Here is an 18,481-nt window from a genome sequence, read left to right on the forward strand (position 1 = left end):
CTGGCTGCATAGCGATCCTTCTCGACATATCAAAGTGAGGAACGTATGTACGCGGTGCATACGGTTCGAGGTAACTCGGTGTCCCGTGTATGTATTATGCAATGAAGCTGGAGTGCTCCTCGACTTGGTCCCTCGTACTCGCGCGCCACGCGAAGAGGACGAAAAGACAAGCCGAGGAGCGGACCGAGAGAGACGGACGGATGGTTGAAGGGTTGGTGTGTTTGAACAGACACGCGACACTCGTGTTTGCCCTCACTCTGTCCCTCTCCCTTCGACCCGCGCTGTCTTTCCGCGTGCTGCCTGCCTCTCCGTACGTTTCGACACTCCTGAATCTCTGCTTCGTTCTTTCGCTTTGTCCTTCTTCTTTGTATCATTTTACAATGGGAGCCCGGACACAGGCGGCGGAGATTTCCGGCCCCTGACCCCTCGTCCTGCCCCGAGGATTGAAGTGCCATTCATTTTCGAGTTGCGCGAGATTCCGCGCGCGCCAAAAGAGTCGAGCGTCCCTTTTTTTTTTTCTTTTTTTTTTATTCTTCATCCCTATTTTCTTCCCTCCGCACTGAGTAATTCTCGCTCCGTCACTGGGACGAGCGAGTTTCGGGGGAGGAACGCCCTAACGGCGAAGACGTTCGCGAGTTCGAGGTGAAGAAACACTAAAAATTCCATTCAGAGTCACGTACCGATATACCAATAAATAAACCGGTCCATGTCCTTTTCCATTTCTATCTCCGTACACGCACCTTCGGTCGTTAGTAGTACATTTACGCGTTACTCGCGCTATCGTTGTTCACCTCCAAACAAAACGTTTTACGAACCCTCCGAGGACCGCGCTATAAAGGCCGCGAGATGCTCTACCGCCCATCGCGGTTCCCGTAAAGTACGCGTTTATGAAAGACGTTACGAGGATCGTATAGATAGCTTATTAATTATGGCGATTTTTAAGACGACGGCAACGTTCGTAACGCTCTTTACGAGCTGTAATCGCGTGGGAAACACGACACAAGGATTCCACGAAAGAGGTTAATCCGCGTAATACTGACAAAAGCGTTAACGTTTACGAGTGTTCCGGGATTAAATTCCCATGGAGATGATATCCGGAGTCGGTTTTAACGATGTTGATACTCAACGACGCGTTGAAACCAACGGAAAAGCTTCGACCCCTGTTACAACCCTAAAAAAAGTCATTCTTAAAGGGTCGTATCGTAAATTGTGTCACCGGCTGTCCTAAGGGCTGACCTCTCAGACGTATTTCACGCTTGAAATTTGTGGGGGATGACGTTCTCGCGCTGGGGAAATTCAACCGAGCGGGAAGTTACGAAAATTTCACCTTCCAGCGGGTGACTTTCAGCTCAGCGAAATACCTTGGGAAAATGAACGAGATATAAATTGTTTATTCTAAGAATTAATCTTTCGAAAACGGCTACGGTTGTAACGCCAACTTTGAAGCTCACGGTAGGAATTAGTTGTACGCGGAGCGGCCGTTCGAAAGTTCATCGTCCTTAATTTCCCAGACACACGAACCCCCAATTATCGTCAGCGGTAAACGTCTTCCAAAGTGCAACATCGGTCACTATCCATGCGGAACTCGCCCCCAGGAAACGTACCAAAGCACCGAGCAATTATTCCTACGAGGTGAATTAAGCAACGTCTAAGGATTTCAAGAGGACCGTAAAAATTCTCCCAACATCCGTGCTCGAAGCACACGGACACCGTTGGTGGGATGCAAGAGGGTGTACATCCCTTTCCTCGAACGAGCCGCGCGCACAGCCGAGGCGAATGGAACGACTCCTGGAAACGAACTGCTTCGCCGTGGAAACATTTTTAACTCGCACGCTCGTTTCTCTCTTTAAATCGCTCGATGCCGCCACGATACGTTACGTAGATCCATGGCAAACGGACTCGTTTCTTCTTTCCGCCGTCGGGGATCGGTTCCCGTCGTGGTCACCTTTATCCCTTCCGGATAATCGTGCCGCGATCTTTGCTCGTCCGTCTTCCTTCGGTTATTCTCCATCCCACCACCGCGTGTTCAGCCCTATCGTTCGCCCAATCGTGTTCAAAGACGGACACGAATCGTCGAAAGAATTAAATTTTAGTAGAATACGAAATAATTAGGGAATATTCAAATACGATAACCAGAGCAATTAGTGGCAAACTGCTGTCTTCTTCGCTAAAAAGTAAAACGCACGAATTCTATAAGGAACTGGTCGATTTCCATAAGACAGCGAGATCTCCCTTCGGACGCTTTGAGATGATAATCGAAACGGTCTCCTCGCTAATCGAATTATGCTATTTTCCGTCGATATGATAGCTCGCGACCAAACGAGCAACGACGAATAATAGGATGTATATTCGAAGAGTACTTGAGACGTTGCCGCGGATCAGGCGTGTCTTCCAAACTGACGGGCTCGGTCTCCATTAAATCTGGCGTTTCGTTCCTATCTGGAACGAATCGCGTCTCGATCACCGTGCCTTGGAGCGCGGAGGCAATCGGATTTACCCGGTTCCTATTTACTTAGTTGTTTCTTTCGGACCGAGGAAAGAGCAAGCCGGAGTGCTCGAGAAATACTCGTACCGCGGTTACAACGATGGAAATTGTTTCAAGAGGAGGAAAGACTTGGCGAAGCATCGTCTTCAACAATTGTTACGCGAGTGTTTTTTGAAGAGCATTAGCCAGTGGAACGGCAGCCTCGAGCTTCGTTAAAAATTCGTTACACTTCGAATGGCTATCGAACATCTTATCCTTAAAGTTCTCCTAGTTTGTTTCGCTTAAAAGATCGATATCTTCGAGCGAATCGTCGGAAATACTCGATACACCCGGTATCTCAGTTGACCGGTAACATTTCCGTATCCACGCGGCTAATTATCCCGATGAATTAGCATCGGTGCGTTTTTCAATTAGTCTGATCATGGCTACACTTCATTAGAGCTGCTCTGATAAAAAAAATCGTCTCCGTGCGACGAACGCTGTCCTCGTAACGCACCGACTGATTAAAATCCTGCGTATCCACCGGAGGTCTGACGAGTGCGCGACGTTTACTACTTCGATGCCTGTCGCGTACCTCCGCGGATTCGCATTCACGGAAACGAAGCATTGAATGGTGGGCACGCCGCGGCCACGAACGACGCTCGTCGAGCCAAGTTTTCAATGAAGTAATCAAGTCGAGGCTTTTAATTCACGGGTAAACGCCACGGGGGGTACGCGGGTCGCCAATGTGCGCGACGTTGTAAAAATGCTACTCGGATCGGATTAAGCAGGACTGTGCATCGCGATTCAGCGTTAATTTCGAGTGGCTGAAAGAAATTTGTCGTCGAAACGCGGTTCGTTGAAAAGAGAAACAGGAAAGAAAAGTTGAAAATTAGAACACGCGTACGATAATAATAGCATCGATAATGAATGAAAATAAAAGAAGCAGAACTGGAAACGCGTTGGTAAATAAATTATTTTGCCTGCATTTATTTTTTTTAGCTACCGTTATACGTTCGCTTGGAGTATCGTTTTCGCTGCAGTCTAATAACTCTATTACCGTTTAATTAATACGCACTCGGACGAACATAAAATCCACAGTTTTCTCGCGGGAACAGAGCGCTCGTACAAACTTCGCCCGTAAACTGATATTTTTCTCTCCCCCCGTCTCGACTCCTTTTTTAACGAAGCTAGTTTACAGGCGCAGTCGACGAGCTTCCTGAAATCTGTTTCTCGAAAAGATGTATAACACGGGTAACGTGTAAAAGACCGCCGCCTAAGATCGTAAATGTTCTCGGCTACCCGTTTAAAAGACGTTAGGAACACGCGTAATACTGTCTTTGTTAAACTTTTAGCCAGGATCCTAAGATAGTTGTTTCGTTCGTAACTGAATATTGCTTGATATAACGCCGTCGCTACCGCGACCCAACTATCGCGACGAGTAACAATCGTCGAGTGTTCGGGTGTAGCTCGACCTCTCGTCATCGAACGAAGGACCACGAGATGCGGTCGATGTTGGCAACGACCGGAAGCGATCTTAAGTGTTTATTAATATGTTCACGGGGGCCACTCGGCGTGCACGTAACCTGTTTGATTATGCACCGGTTTGCGTTGTAATTAGCGGCAGCCTGTTTGCCCACGCAGACCAGATACTCACGGAACTGTAACTCATGTGACCCGGTTGCGAGCACTGAATTACATAATACACCGCCCCCGACGCGTGTATGCGAACCCTGGAAATGACATTTCCATGACGTATGCGCCCAGCAAAACTGAACGGAGGTCCCCCTTCGCGAGCCGGCACCAGTGCCACGAAAACACGTTTTAATCCAACGAGGCGCGCAAAGACGAGCACTTCGGAAGAATTATCGCCAAAATCGACCCTCGAACGCCAGCAACGAATATCCGTTGCCGACCAGCTACCACCGACGAAGAGGAATATTTAACGGGACACTAACGACGCGATTCTCGCGCCGTCGAAAAGGGAAAAGATCGATACCGAGTGATTGCAGGTACGAAAAAATAAATTACTGGACCCTCGGAGGGCCCTTTGTTCTTGTTAAAGATTCGCGGAGGCTCCATCGCTAAACTGCGACCAGAGATTAAATACGTTCGATTCGAGTACGTAGAATAAATGTTTAACTTTCGTTGAAAAGGAATGGTTACGAACCTCGAGAATCCTCCCATCTCTGGCACGTAATATAAATCTGCGATACCTCCGCATCGATATACCGCTATTCTCCACTCCCTAGAAGTAACTTTCAGGAAAAACGTTTCGAGCGTTCAAACTCTCCTTCATTCGTAACTTCGCGTTACTCGAACGCGCGCAAGTTTTCAAGACCCCGAAAGACGTATCGCGAATATCGCCTGCATACTCGCATGAATTCGTTCTTAACGGAGAGTCGAAAGATACCACCGGTGAAATTTAAATATGAACAATGGCTCGCGGATTAGCATAAGCGCATCGATCTTCCCGCTATGCGCGGTATCGCGCGTCGCCAGTGGATTTTCGCGAGAAACTTTCACGGAAAAGCGCGCCGCGTCTCGCTCCTTATTTCCTGGGGCGTCGAATAGTTCCGCTCTAGGTTTCCTTGCGCTCGGTATGTAAATCGCCGAGAATTAAATTCAACCTTGACGGGGCGAATTTCAGAGGCAATTTAAGATCTCGATGCCTTTTGTGCGAGTTCGCCAAGGCGGCCGCGAAAGCCATATCGACGATTACGCAGTTAAATGGCCCGCGAAAGGTAAGTCGATTTTACCTCGCGACAAAGTGGATTACGAGTGTAACGTAACCTCGAATCTACCTACAGGTGGTGAAATTTTCATGGAATTTTTTACATCTTTACATCTTTCACGGCGGGCTTCGCATTACGAACGAGACGTCAAGCATTTTAATGAATATTGAATAAACCGGGTACACGGTAAAGAGAAACGCTACTTTTATACTAAATTCTTACGGTCAGATTTAGTTTCGCTCGCTCCACAAAAAGGTATCATCGTAAAAAATGGTATTTCCGCGAGAAAATGTCTGTTCGAATAGTACACAAGGGTGTCTCGGATAATGGTTGTTCAGGGGTATACAGAGACGAAGTATCCATCTGCTTCGTATATCGCGATTCGCAAAGTAGCCGACATCGCGACTCGGCCGAGTTTAAGACCGCGAAGCCAGCTAGTTGCACCGCGCAATAAACCTAGAATGTCGTCGTTTCGAAACAGCCATTACAGGATCGCGTTAATTACACCGACACTTGAAATGCTACCGTGGAAATTAACGCGAGCTCTACGCGATACGTCTTTTTCATCGGACCACGTCCTTATTTACATGAAAAGAACGAGCTCCTTTGGTCGCGAGGTCTTCGCTCTTTCGCATCGTTTCGCGTTTCCACGTTTATCGTATCTATTGGAAATGAACGCTACGTAATTTTGAAAGCCTCCGCGGACAACCCGCGAACTCGCAGAGTATAGCCTGCAGAATTTTACTTCGACGTAGGTTCCATGCTTTATTTATATACCGCTGCGCATCTGGATTTCTGTGCCGAGGAAAACACGAGTAACTTCTTCGTTTAAAGCGAAATTGGTTCGTTTATATCGGTTAAGGTTGGCTCCTTCTTTTGGATACCGGTCAACCATCAACAATTCACTAGTATCCCGTCGCGACGTACGCGTTTGACCCGATTCGATCGTCGTCGTCGAGGACGTTATTTCGGTATTTCGACGTTCCCCGAGCCGACAACCTTCGGATACCATCGCTCGAAAACGTTGTCGCGTCAGCGTATACACAACGACAACGTTGGAATAACGCGGCGCTTCGAAAGATGTAAGTTTTACATTCCCTTTGATCTCGAGGTTTCTATCAACCTATCAAGCTCGCAGTTTTCGCGACGTAACGGAAACAAGCATCATGGAAATGATTCTACGTCGGGGCTGAGTAATCCGTACGTATGCCGTTGAAAAGAAACGTTGCGTCGCGATTCAAGTTTGAAAAAAGGAGCACGTTTCCGAGATGAAGTCAGCTTTGACATGCCGCGCGGGCACCGCGTAGAAAAGCCAGCCGCGCTTCCTGCGAGAAATCTAATTCCTGTCATCCATTCCCCACTCCATCGTTGGCTCTACTCATGAATATCACGTTGGAGACCAGCGTGCAAATATTTCGGTGGAAAATTTATTTTCGAAAAAAAAAACGATACGTACGTTGCAAACTCGCCGCGGTGACGGATTCGATTAATTATACTCTGGTAATCGTGGCCCTGAAACGTTTCCGATGTAACCACTGCGGACCGGTCTCTTCGAGCTCTCTGCCACTTTCATCGGGCAATTTATTCGATCTACATACTGCAATAATTCTAGGACAAAAGCAAAGCTAAACGAAGCAACGACGCAATTATACTTTCTCCGTTGGCTATTCGTTGCCGCAGGCTTTGAAATACTCTCCACGATTCTACTAAACGATTTCTATATCGTACACAATGAATTTCCCCGAGAGGTGGTTCCAAAGCCGTGGTTTTCCCTCTGTACGAAGCGAGCCACACTTTCAAACGAACAACCGGAGAGAAATTTGGGGGGCGTGAACGATCGTAAATTTTTACACTCTAGATTACTCGGTGCCGCGGCAGCGAATGCCGCGTTTTAACGGCTCGTAAATTTTTTCATACCCTCTTTTTATACACGCGCTATATATTTATATTGTTTCCTCGTATCTCGCGCAACTTCGTTAATTCCATTAATAAACCACCCGTCGAATGTTCTCTACGATACGATAAGGGCGAAACTAAACGTAAACAGGAAATTCGATCGACCCTCGGATTTTTTAATATTTTCGGCGGACCGCGCCAACGTTCCGCGAAATGCACTGGTCGTCGTAAATTTTTAATGCCCAACACGCGAACGATCATTTACTGTATTAGCGAACTCGTCGCGGCGCCGCGAACGGTGTAATAAAAGTGCGGAAAATGAATAAAAAAAAAAAAAAAAAAAAAAGTAAAGAGGAAATATAGTTGAAAAATTAAATTCGTCCGCGATGCTTCGAGCCGGAAAAGTTGATAGTTTCGCGTAAGAGGGATTATTAAAATGGCGCGATCGACAAATAAATCAGAATTTTCACGGAGAATAATAACACAAACTCAGCAGAGCGGATCGCGAACGCAGCGTCAGCGAAAACGTTCCGATAGCTGCGGCAGGCAACAACGCAAAACGATTTTATTAACGAAAAACGTCCACGGTGGACTGCGCCGCTGACTTAAATTTTTAAATGTCAGCTCGTTTGACTCTATGTACGCTATAAACCAACTATATCCCGTCGGTATTTAATGCGATATTGAGAACGAAAAAAAGAGCTCTTCTAGTCAATGCCTTTGTCATAAAAGAAGTCACAGGCCTTTTTGACATCGTGTCAAAATCAAACATTAAAATCATTGCAGCCAATGTTTCAAATAAATAGCCTCCACGTATTGGAAGTAATTCGTTTAATATTTTTCATCTACATCCATTATATCGTATGATTAATGGATACCGAATGAATTATTGTATACAGTCGATGTAGGTTTAATGGATTTCATTAACCTCCCACGTATCAACAATTAACAAACACTCTACGAATCGACGTTACGAAGCCCGTGAGTGGTATATTTACAACTAATCAACATCAGTTTCAACTTATCCTTTAACCACCTCACGTCGCTTTCGCGCGTCACTTTCGTCGATCGCTCAGCGAGAAGGATTACCGCGAAACAAGAGGCCGCGATCCATTGTTTCCTGCGATTAACGAGAGGAGAACCGCCACCGATGGCGGTCCAACGTTTCCGATCTATCGATCGCGACGGTGCTCAGACCGGGGGAAGATTAATCAGCCGTCAAAACGTCGTGGATTAATTAATCAAACGAATTAATGAATGAGAATTATGTGCCATGTTTGCACTTCGAGGAACGTTAATTGCCGTAAGACACGTGCTCGTAACAAGAAACAGCGTTAGGAACGCGTGAAAGGGGGCGCGAGGCTTGTACGCGGGGAACAACAATACGGCAGGCAATAAAAACGGAAGGGATGACTGGCGTAAAGCGGGGTCGGAATGAAACACGCGCGTTCAACCAGCTTGGGAAATCCGAGACTTGCCGAAACGAGGGTCTTCGCCCGCCCTAGCAAACCCCTGACGGTGATAAACGCGTCTTGAAAGGAATTCGGGCTTACGGCACGCACTTCTGCGACGCGATTACGCTAATGGAGGATGGAAATTGAACTTTTAGCGAAGGATTCAAGTACGTCCGAGTCGAACGATTCTCCCGAAACTACCGTTCACCGAATCTCTCTTCGATATTTTTACTATCTTTTGTATTTGATTGCGGAAACAGTAATGCCGGTGGAGTTAAAAATATGGTTTTCATTCGTACGAATACAGAATGCAAGGAATGCAAACCCGATGATGTCAAATACATCGTATTCTACTTGCCCGAGCACGGAGAGTCACCGATCCGTTCGTCTGACTACGTACGAGCCCCTACTACTCGACTGCGCCAATACCAGGCTTATTCTACTTGTCTGACCGCGAACGATCCTCGTTTTACTTGTCTAACCCGAGACAGACGCGCGTGAGCTCAGACGTCTATAGGCGCAAATTCATCTAACGACAGATAGGTTTAATCTTTTTCGCGAATACCTCTCGTAAACGAATACGATGCTGGACAAGAATACAACAAAATACTTGTACGGAGAAGAAGAAAATGATTAGGAAAAACGAGTGCTCGAGCGGTTTTCTGGAAAACAGGAGGAAAAGGGGTATCAGCGAGACGCGTGCGGTGGAAACCGAGAAATATTCGACTTCGACGTTTCCGCTCGTTAGGTAGCCGGAAAAGCTTGGTCGCGATAAAAATACAGTAAAAGGAATCCCAGCTCGGTCGACGAGCACACCGACGTCTCTGCCGCGTTAATTGTAATGGTATTAATTACGATAATGGAGACCCCCTCCCCTCCATGCGACCAGGCTCTCTACCACTTACTCTCATACCCCTTTGCCGCTTTTCCTCCCCCTGCTCAGGAAGCCTATTCTCATCCCCTCGCACGGAGTCAATTAAGTGGATATCTCAAACGAAAAATTCTAATAAGCTCGCGAGAGAAGCGACTCGGCGGAGATCATTATTTCTCCGTTTTTCTCCCCTCCGTTTAAAACTGTTACGTTAATTCTACGACGGTTAGTTTTATGCTGAATTTAACGGCGCTTAATCGGCGCTCCGTGCGTTATTAGGCAGTCCTATCGGGGGAGACTTTCAAACGCAGCTCGAGTCCAATTTACTCCTCGCTGTCTTTGCCAACGTATTCGTTTCTCGCGACGATGTTTATTACATCGCGCTATCAGGTCGGTTAAGTTAGTTAACTAGCAAACTGTTTCCAACACTGCAAGTTCCGGGCTTCGGTTCTAAAGTCCCGCGAAGCTTAGCCGATCCGTTTCCAATGTCTGACGCGCAGCGCGGGGACAGAGTCGTAAATTCGAAAAACCGCCAACTCCGTTCGTTGCATCGGTATTCGATACCCCCGATAAAATCGTTCTTACTGTGTAAAGATAGTTCCCGCATCGATCGTTTCGCCCTTGGTGCTACTGTATTCGCCATCGATATCACGGCGATCTATCGCATCAATCTCGTCCTAGCATCCATCGGCTCGATACGTACCGAGCGTCACTCGAGTACATTCCGGCGCCACTAAATTCCCATCAGAGGAGGTGGAAGAAAGAAAAGGGGACTTCCGAGAATTTCTAGCTTCCCTCGACGGAGATCCCCGAGCCGGGGAATGAAAAGAAGAAGCGCAGAAGAAGGGAATCAGGACGAAACCGGGGGAAGGAGGGCGAGTGGCTGAAAGTATTTCCGAAAAGGCAAGTGGGAGGCTTTTGTCCGCGCCAAGAGCACGTTCAAACTTTTGTTTTACCCCTCTGTCGTTGGCAGCCTGGCTCGAGCCGGTGTCAATCGACGCGACAGTCGCGCGCGATCCCCTCCCGTGCGAGAACAATCAAACAACGATTGCGAGTCTCGTTAATCTCCGCCTTAAGTGACGACGCCACCTTTCGACTGCCGAAAATATGAGTTCCAGATAACTGTATCGGAAATGATTCTGTGCTCGTCCTCAACCAAATAACTTGCGTGTCTGCGACAGCCGATGAACTTGCAACCTACGCTTTCCGCGAGTTCACTAGGTTCGAACTGGCTTAATGCCGGTTAGTCGGTTAGGCTGAGTGGTTACTTAATTCGCGACGGAAACTTTTCCTCGATCTCTGAGATCTCCCTTCGTGTAACGGGATTCATTCGCGAACGACGGACTTCGGAATCTTTTAATTGACAGAAACTGTAGGATGACAGCGATAAGTATAGGCGCGCTTGGAAGATGTATCAGTGGAGGACGGTTGAAGCGTTAATTTTCGCGACGACTTCAATTACACGAAGGTCTCGAACGTGTCTACGGAAGCTGGGTCCGTAAGTGGATGCGTTAATCGCGGATGCGAAGTACGTTCGGGTTCTTAATTAACAAATTGCGTGTCTTCAGACTCGGGCAAGTGTCGCTGATTGGGGAACGTACGATAAAAGGAGTGTACGAGAAACCGTCTAATTGCAACTGGGATACCAATCGAAGCGCGATAATCTTTGGAAGGTTTAGAAAAAGTAATTGCGGAAAGTCACCCGAAAAAGTGTAATCAAGGACGTTAATTAGGTAAAACATAGATCTCCGTTCATACGTATAATATGAACGATCAGCGTATAAATAGAAATACAATCTATTTCGCGCGCTGTTGCGATTGGACGTTTCATGATTGGTCGATAAAATAAATTTCAAATAATATCCCCGCGTACCGTGGCGCCAATTGAATTAACGCAAAAGTATGAATTACTGATTAACGCGTCCCAGTCCAGGGTTTGCGCGCCGTGATTTATAATGGCGGCTCTACCGCGTTAATTCGTAACTACACCGAGAAATTAATTATTCCGGTCGAGTTATAAATGTCCGGCGGAATTGTGTCGTTTCCTTCGTGACGTGACTTATCGATTTATCGAGTAGTATTATGCGATCGTCCAGAGCGAAGAACGACGATCGAGAGAGTCGACCAGATGAAGGGGTTAACCGATCTATTCGTTATTATTGCCGTAATAAATGAGTCAGTGATTGCAAATTTAATGACTCAAAATGTCATTGACTTTTGAGTCATTAAATTTGCAATTTAACTCGTTAAGAGTTTCAGCGAATAGGAACGTTTCTTAATCGTATTATTAGGAATTAACAAACATCGACGTAAGAGATTTTCTCTATTTCCATTGCAGATTTGTCGCAAAGGCAGGTCGTTAAAATAACGAATTATTAATGTCCACCGATGTATTAATGAACCGAAGAACTCGAATTTTAACGTAAAAACACAGAACCGTGGTATTGTTCCGTGTGTATTAATCATTTACCGTGTATCGATAACAGCATCATTATTTGCGTTCGACTCAATATCGTGTTTAATATTTCAACTCGGCGGGCTTAATGCATGCATCGAACGCGACTCCCGACCATGCCACGTTCGCGGGACGTGTCTTTCGTGACATAATAACCGATAATGCCACGCGTTGCCCGATAAATTTCATTCTACGCGGAAACCGAGCGGTGTATTGACCGTCACGGCGCAGTCGTGCCTATCGAACAGCATTCTACAAACGTCATTTGGTTTTTGACAAAAAAAACCGCGTTGATATCAAGGAATCTTTTTTTCCGAAGGTACAAATATTTCAAATACATTTTTATACTAGCAAACAACCAACTTTCGACGTTTCCGTTTCCCCGTCAAAGATTTCAGGCTCCGTTTAACCCCGTGCAAGGTAGAACGCAACACGAAACGCGCATCTAATTAATTGTAATACACGCAATCCTGACGAAACGCGTTCAACGTCACGATCAGAATTCAGTAGTAGAGGAAATTGTAATATCGGGACCCGGAATCGATACGGAAATGTGGACGCGTAACGAGCACCGCAGTTAATCGAACTTGCTATCTCGCAGCTTATGGAGAAGATATTTGTTATCGAAGTTTATCGTAAAAAACACAAATCTTACCGATATAAAAATATAGACATATTTTGAACGCGGAGGGGCGGATCGAAGAGGTGCACGAAAGACCGGGTGAGAGACACATCGGACCAGTTTACGAGCACGTCAGCTCACCCCGAGATACGCCTAACCGAAATCACATACAAATTCTATCAGAGTTTTACCGTCGCCGTTAAAATTTACTACGTTGACGCGCGTCTTTCGGATAATATCGAAACAACCGAGGAAAGTGGACCACGGGCTGCACAGTTCGAGTACCGAGTCGACGGAGTAATTATACAAAAATAAGATAGTGTTTACACGCGCTGGGAAACGGTCGCCAGGGTAAATAGATCGAGTTCTCGTTATCGAGGGAAAACGAACCACGATTGGCCTGCCCCGATCGATCAACCGTTGGTCAACGAACAGAGGAAAAAATATACACGCGAAACGTGATTCGGAAGCGAATGGGTCGAATCGATTTCTCTGTTATTAAAAAAATTGCGTATCGTACAACGGTGCGTGCCTTTGATCGACGATGGAAAGGTATGCCGAATAAAATTATTTCGTTTACGTGAAATTCGCGGAAAGTTGCGATGACCGTTGCACCGAGAAAGATAACGCAGAGAAAGAAAGAGCCTTACAAAGTTGTAACGCTGGATTACGTGTTATACCACGAGATAAACTCTGCCACATCCAATTAAACTTCCGGTTGATTTTTATTGACCCCTTTGTGCGGGCTCCTGCTTGCACCGAATCTTATTTTTCCATTTTAATACGCGTCTGTTTGTATTTGCCCCCGTAAATGTAACGAGATTGCGAGAAACAAAGGGAAATGTATTCTATACGGTAGAATGTCCGACTCTCCGCGGGTAGAACTACTTCGAGAATTGTAGATCGTTCATTTTCCCGTCGCGTAATGCCGGGGCGATGGTTGTCAATCGTAGGAGAGATTCATTGGGAAACTGAACGCCGACAAACACGGGGCGTAAACGAAAATAATACAAGGGGCGGTTCGGCGGGCGAGAAAGGAAGCCCATTAGCGCTCGCGCGAAAGCCAAGTGGTCGTTCATTCATGAACTCGCCGAGACATTGCGTTGTACCTGCTATCGTACTACTATCACTACTACAACCGCCGCCGCCCCCGTTACTACGACCACGATACGGCCGCGCTGCCACCACCACTTTTACGCCACTCCGCCACTGGCGCGGAGCGCGCGCCTGTGTGGGTTGCGTGTTCCACCGCAAACCCACCACCGCCAAGTCCCCCTCGCCCTCTCCTGCTATCAGCGTTCCTGGCGTTCTTAACGGAGGAGTTTCGAATACTCTTGGCCCCGACCCCCGTTCGATGTGCGTCCCAAACCCCGCGGCACCACCTTGACACTGAAAGTGCCGTCGCGACTCGAACGCTCGCATAAATTAATCGTCGGAACTTCCTCGAGATTCGTCGGGTGCGAGCCGCGGCTTGCCCGACGCGCGAGATACGCGTATCGATAGCCGATCGAAGGAAAAAGCTGATCTTCGCGATTGATCATTCCAAGAAAAATATAGAACCCACGATTATTTATTGTCATCTGCATCGAAAGCGAATGGAAAATACCTTCGAGGGAAATTTTTACGTTAAACTCTGGAATCGATGGCGGAAAATTCGTAATACCTTTTTACGTCTGGCACGTGACGTTTCATGGACGTTTTATAGATGCTCGGCCGCGAATAAAGTTGTTACAGCTTGGAATAAAAACAGCCGCGGTGTACCTTTTTACGAGAAATTCAAAAACCCATTCTTTCCGAGGAACCTCGACCGGAGGACGAATCACTGAATTATTGATCCGCCGTATCCGCACGAATCGGATCCAGTAAAATATTCCATAAAATGGAAATGTGCTCGCCTTTTAATCTTCCAGCCACGGAAAAATCATTATAACGGTCCCGCCGAGGACTGTTCGAATTCCATTATTACTCGTTAATACCTCCTCTTCGCGCGATTAAAATTTTATCGCGGGTATAATTATGCAAAACAATGTATATCGATTGCGGAATTCCTAGGTATCGGAGTAACTCAAAAGTACTCGGCGGATCGTCTTGATTCCAAGTTTTTTATTTGGAATCCTTTAAACGTGACGCGTTACCCACGTCATGCTCCGCGAAAGATGAATTTCCAATGTTGATTTTCTCGAAAACAAAGTCTCGTAGAAAAAACATTTTTCCTCTACATTCTCAATTTATTTTTGCACGAGGAATCACCATATACTTGGCTGTGTATCCGACCTCTGCATACTTCAAAGTCCATATCGCGCATTCGAGTAACCCAAAAAGATGCAAACCTAACGCAAAATTAATTCAAGGTACATTTCCATTCATCTCCATACGTTACCGACGTTAAAGTATACTTTCAAAGCTACCGACAGCTCTTTGTCGCTGAAGTATTTCTACTGTAACGTACTTCCTCTAACCATATCTGTGATTCGAATTTCTTTTTTTTTTTTTTTTTTGCAAACCACTTTTCCATTCGATCATCGATTTCTTCTTCGATTTCATTTCCACGCACATTCAGCCCGCGTACGTCGACGGTAATTCGAAAATACTCGCGTTACAACGCCTCCGCGCGGAAAATCGTTCGTTCTACTGGCGAATTGAAAAGAAGCTCGTCTCCGAATGGAGCGTGAACCTTTTTTTTCCCAGCACGACGACAGCGTCAAACGATTACTACGTACTGCGAATTTTCGCGCGAGAGACAGCCCCTTGAAAACAGTTCGGTTGACCTATTTCCTTCGTTCCAAATGACAGATTGGAATCAAACGCTTCCGCGGAAAATCCTCGCGAAAATACTCCTCGCCGTCCTAACCGTAAAAAGATCGATGGCACGAAACGTTGGATACTTTTACGCGGAATGTTCGCCAACGAACCGACACCAGCTTCGTTTGTTACAAAAAGGAAAACACATTTCCATCTTCACACGTTCGTCGAGCCTTGTGTGTAGATTCATCTTTGTAGTTTAGGTTTTTCACGCTATCGCCCTACTAAAAAAGAAAAAACGTAACGACATGTATCGTGAAAGTTTGCGAGGAAATGAGATAAAGCGAAATGGGAGGAGTCCTCGATATCGACATCCTGACCCTGAAGAGGCACTGAACTTGATAACTTCTTAACAACTTCTCGGGGACTTTCTCGATAAGGGTAAAAAGTAGCGAAAATAAACGAACGCTACAAACTCGATGCATCGACGTGTTAGGGGGACATATTCCAGAAGTGATACCTGCGTATTCGACGCGAAATTACTTTTAATTTATTTACGTACGTAACGATAACTTTTCTTTACTTGCTATGATTTTACCAAACAAGACCCAACTCCGAGACAAAAAGTTTACTCGAAATAATAACGTTCTCCTTCGAGATCAAAACGATAATTTCAATTTTCCAACTCGAGAAAAATATAATTAAAGCTCGCAATCAACACGTCACGCGCGTAAAACAGTCTTCGATACATCGAATCCACCAGCCCGAAACTTACATCCGATTAAATCGCACGTACAACAACAGAATTGATTGAAAACGCAAAACAGGGATACACTCATCGAAACCTTCACAACAATTTCCCATTCAAAACTGTCTTCTACGTCTCGCACTCTCCACTCGACTCGATTCGCTCAAGTCCCCAAGGATCCCCGCACTAAAGGCCCAAACTATCACTAAAATCGTATTCCCCGAGGAACGGTCTCGATTGCATGCAACCCAGGTCGCGGGCGGACCGACGCCGACGTTAAGAACACGTGGCGATTCGTTGCGTTCCAGGAAGCAGCTTCCCTCGCCCTCTGGAGCGCCTCTCGAGTCACGATTCACTTGCACGAGTCTGACTTTCAAACAATGGCTCCAATTAAAAATTGTACCGCGACGATCACGCGATAATTCGTGTTCGCAACGGTGGCGATTGGACGACGATCGAATGACAGACACGCGAAGAAATAAAAGAAATTCTCACCCCCCGCAGCAGCCAGGCCTCGCAGCTTCCGCTGGAGCTCCGACCGTAAACGCACGTCGGTAGTTGATCGCGCACTGAAGTTTCCACCGCGGTTCTGGCATCCGACTAGGATACCCGACGGGTACCAACCCCCACCAAACCTGCGATACCCCCACCGACCCTTGCCACCCGCCACCAGCAACGTACATCCACCTTCTTAACCCTCCACCCTGGTCGACACTCGAAAACCGTCACCTACGCACGCTACCCTCGTTCAAACCGACACCTAGGCCTGCTGGGGCCGCGCGAGGAGAACGCGAGCCGCGGATGAAGTACCTTCTTCTTACCTCGAGGCTCGACGAAGGGAAAGGCGTCGATCGCACGCGTCGGGGGTTGCGCGACCCTCCTACACGTAATTTTTACGCTGGGTTCACAAATTTTGAAGGTAATTATTTACTCGAAGTGATTGTATTACATTTATATTATATTATATTTATATCTATAAGGGTGCGAGTCGGTCGAGTAACTTGACTGTAACACCTGACGTATCGATCTACTGTCTTCGTAACTCTTTAGCATCTTTACTAGAGATGCCAGTAGTCTGTTGAGACCTTCGATCATATAGTATCGTACTGTACTGTATGGTCGAAGGTCGAGGCCCACTACCCTCTCTATGGCTTTATGGTTGCTAAACCCCCAAGGTATGCAGGGAGTACAGTACTGGCGGAGACGTTGATCGTCTTTCTCTCGAATCAGACCCACCAGAGGAAACGGGACTGACTCTGTAAGTCCAGTTTCATGGTCGCGTCGTGTCGCGATTTAACTTCACTCCTCTTAGTTCGAATAATTATTTGGCAGAGTCAGACGTGGACTTTGGAAATCAAAGAGACTTTGTTTTCTTTGTTTTCTACGTATGTATACTTTATGTAGAGGGAGATCGAAGGAACTTTGATTACTTCTATCTCTGGGTCTCCAGTCGCAGCAACCTCCACGTGGTGAGACCTGGAAATCGGTATTATTCGCGACGAATGATTGTTCGTCGCGAATAATACCGAGAACTAATGGCTGCGAACTTGTAATAAAATCTTTAGATATAAAATGTGCAAACTGTAAAGTGCTTAAGTTGTAAAGCGCAAACGTGTAATGCGGATACAATAGGTAAGTTTTGAGCCAGAATAATAATTGTGATACCTCCTCGATCAACACGTTCTGCTAATACAAGAGGTAAGTATCGATATTCAATTAAAAGTCACGCCAAATTTTTAGTCTCGTATCAGACGAACATGATATGCGAGGAGGTGGCACGAGGAATTCATGGTACGTATCGAAATTCTGAGGAAATTTTACATTTTGGTATCGGGAATACATAATGTGCGAAGAGGTGGCACGTTTGCGCCTACGGGCAGGCAACCGGTCCGACATGTCTGTCAGTACAGGTTGCCTAATTCAAGGGGCTAATTTTCGGTACATTTCAGAATTCTGGCCGATTTTGGATTTTGGTGTCAGGAGTACATGATGCACGAAGAGGTGGCACGTTTGCGCCTACGGACAGGCAACCGGTCTGACAGATCTGCCGCCTAATTCAAGGGGCTAATTTTCGGTACATTTCAGAATTCTGGCCGATTTTGAATTTTGGTATCAGGAGTACATGATGCGCGAAGAGGTGGCACGTTTGCGCCTACGGGCAGGCAACCGGTCCCACATGTCTGTCAGTACAGGTTGCCTAATTCAAGGGGCTAATTTTCGGTACATTTCAGAATTCTGGCCGATTTTGGATTTTGGTGTCAGGAGTACATGATGCGCGAAGAGGTGGCACGTTTGCGCCTACGGACAGGCAACCAGTCCGACAGATCTGCCGCCTAATTCAAGGGGCTAATTTTCGGTACATTTCAGAATTCTGGCCGATTTTGAATTTTGGTGTCAGGAGTACATGATGCGCGAAGAGGTGGCACGTTTGCGCCTACGGACAGGCAACCGGTCCGACAGATCTGCCGCCAGTGCAGGTTGCCTAATTCAAGGG

At 46.5% G+C, this 18,481-nt stretch overlaps 1 protein-coding gene across 2 annotated transcripts in view; it reads right to left on the reverse strand.

The window, feature by feature from the left end:
* Positions 1 to 16,589, reverse strand: part of LOC128891529 (cell adhesion molecule Dscam2) — a 140,330-nt gene extending 123,741 nt beyond the window's left edge. For both annotated transcript variants that reach the window (XM_054151074.1, XM_054151073.1), the window contains exon 1: positions 16,483 to 16,589. The gene's annotated coding sequence lies outside the window, so the exon portion shown is untranslated. The remainder of the gene's footprint in view (positions 1 to 16,482) is intronic.
* Between the last annotated feature and the right edge of the window lie 1,892 nt (positions 16,590 to 18,481).

The sequence above is a fragment of the Hylaeus anthracinus genome, unplaced genomic scaffold (assembly GCF_026225885.1).
Source record: "Hylaeus anthracinus isolate JK02 unplaced genomic scaffold, UHH_iyHylAnth1.0_haploid 12002, whole genome shotgun sequence".
Lineage (NCBI taxonomy): Eukaryota > Metazoa > Arthropoda > Insecta > Hymenoptera > Colletidae > Hylaeus > Hylaeus anthracinus.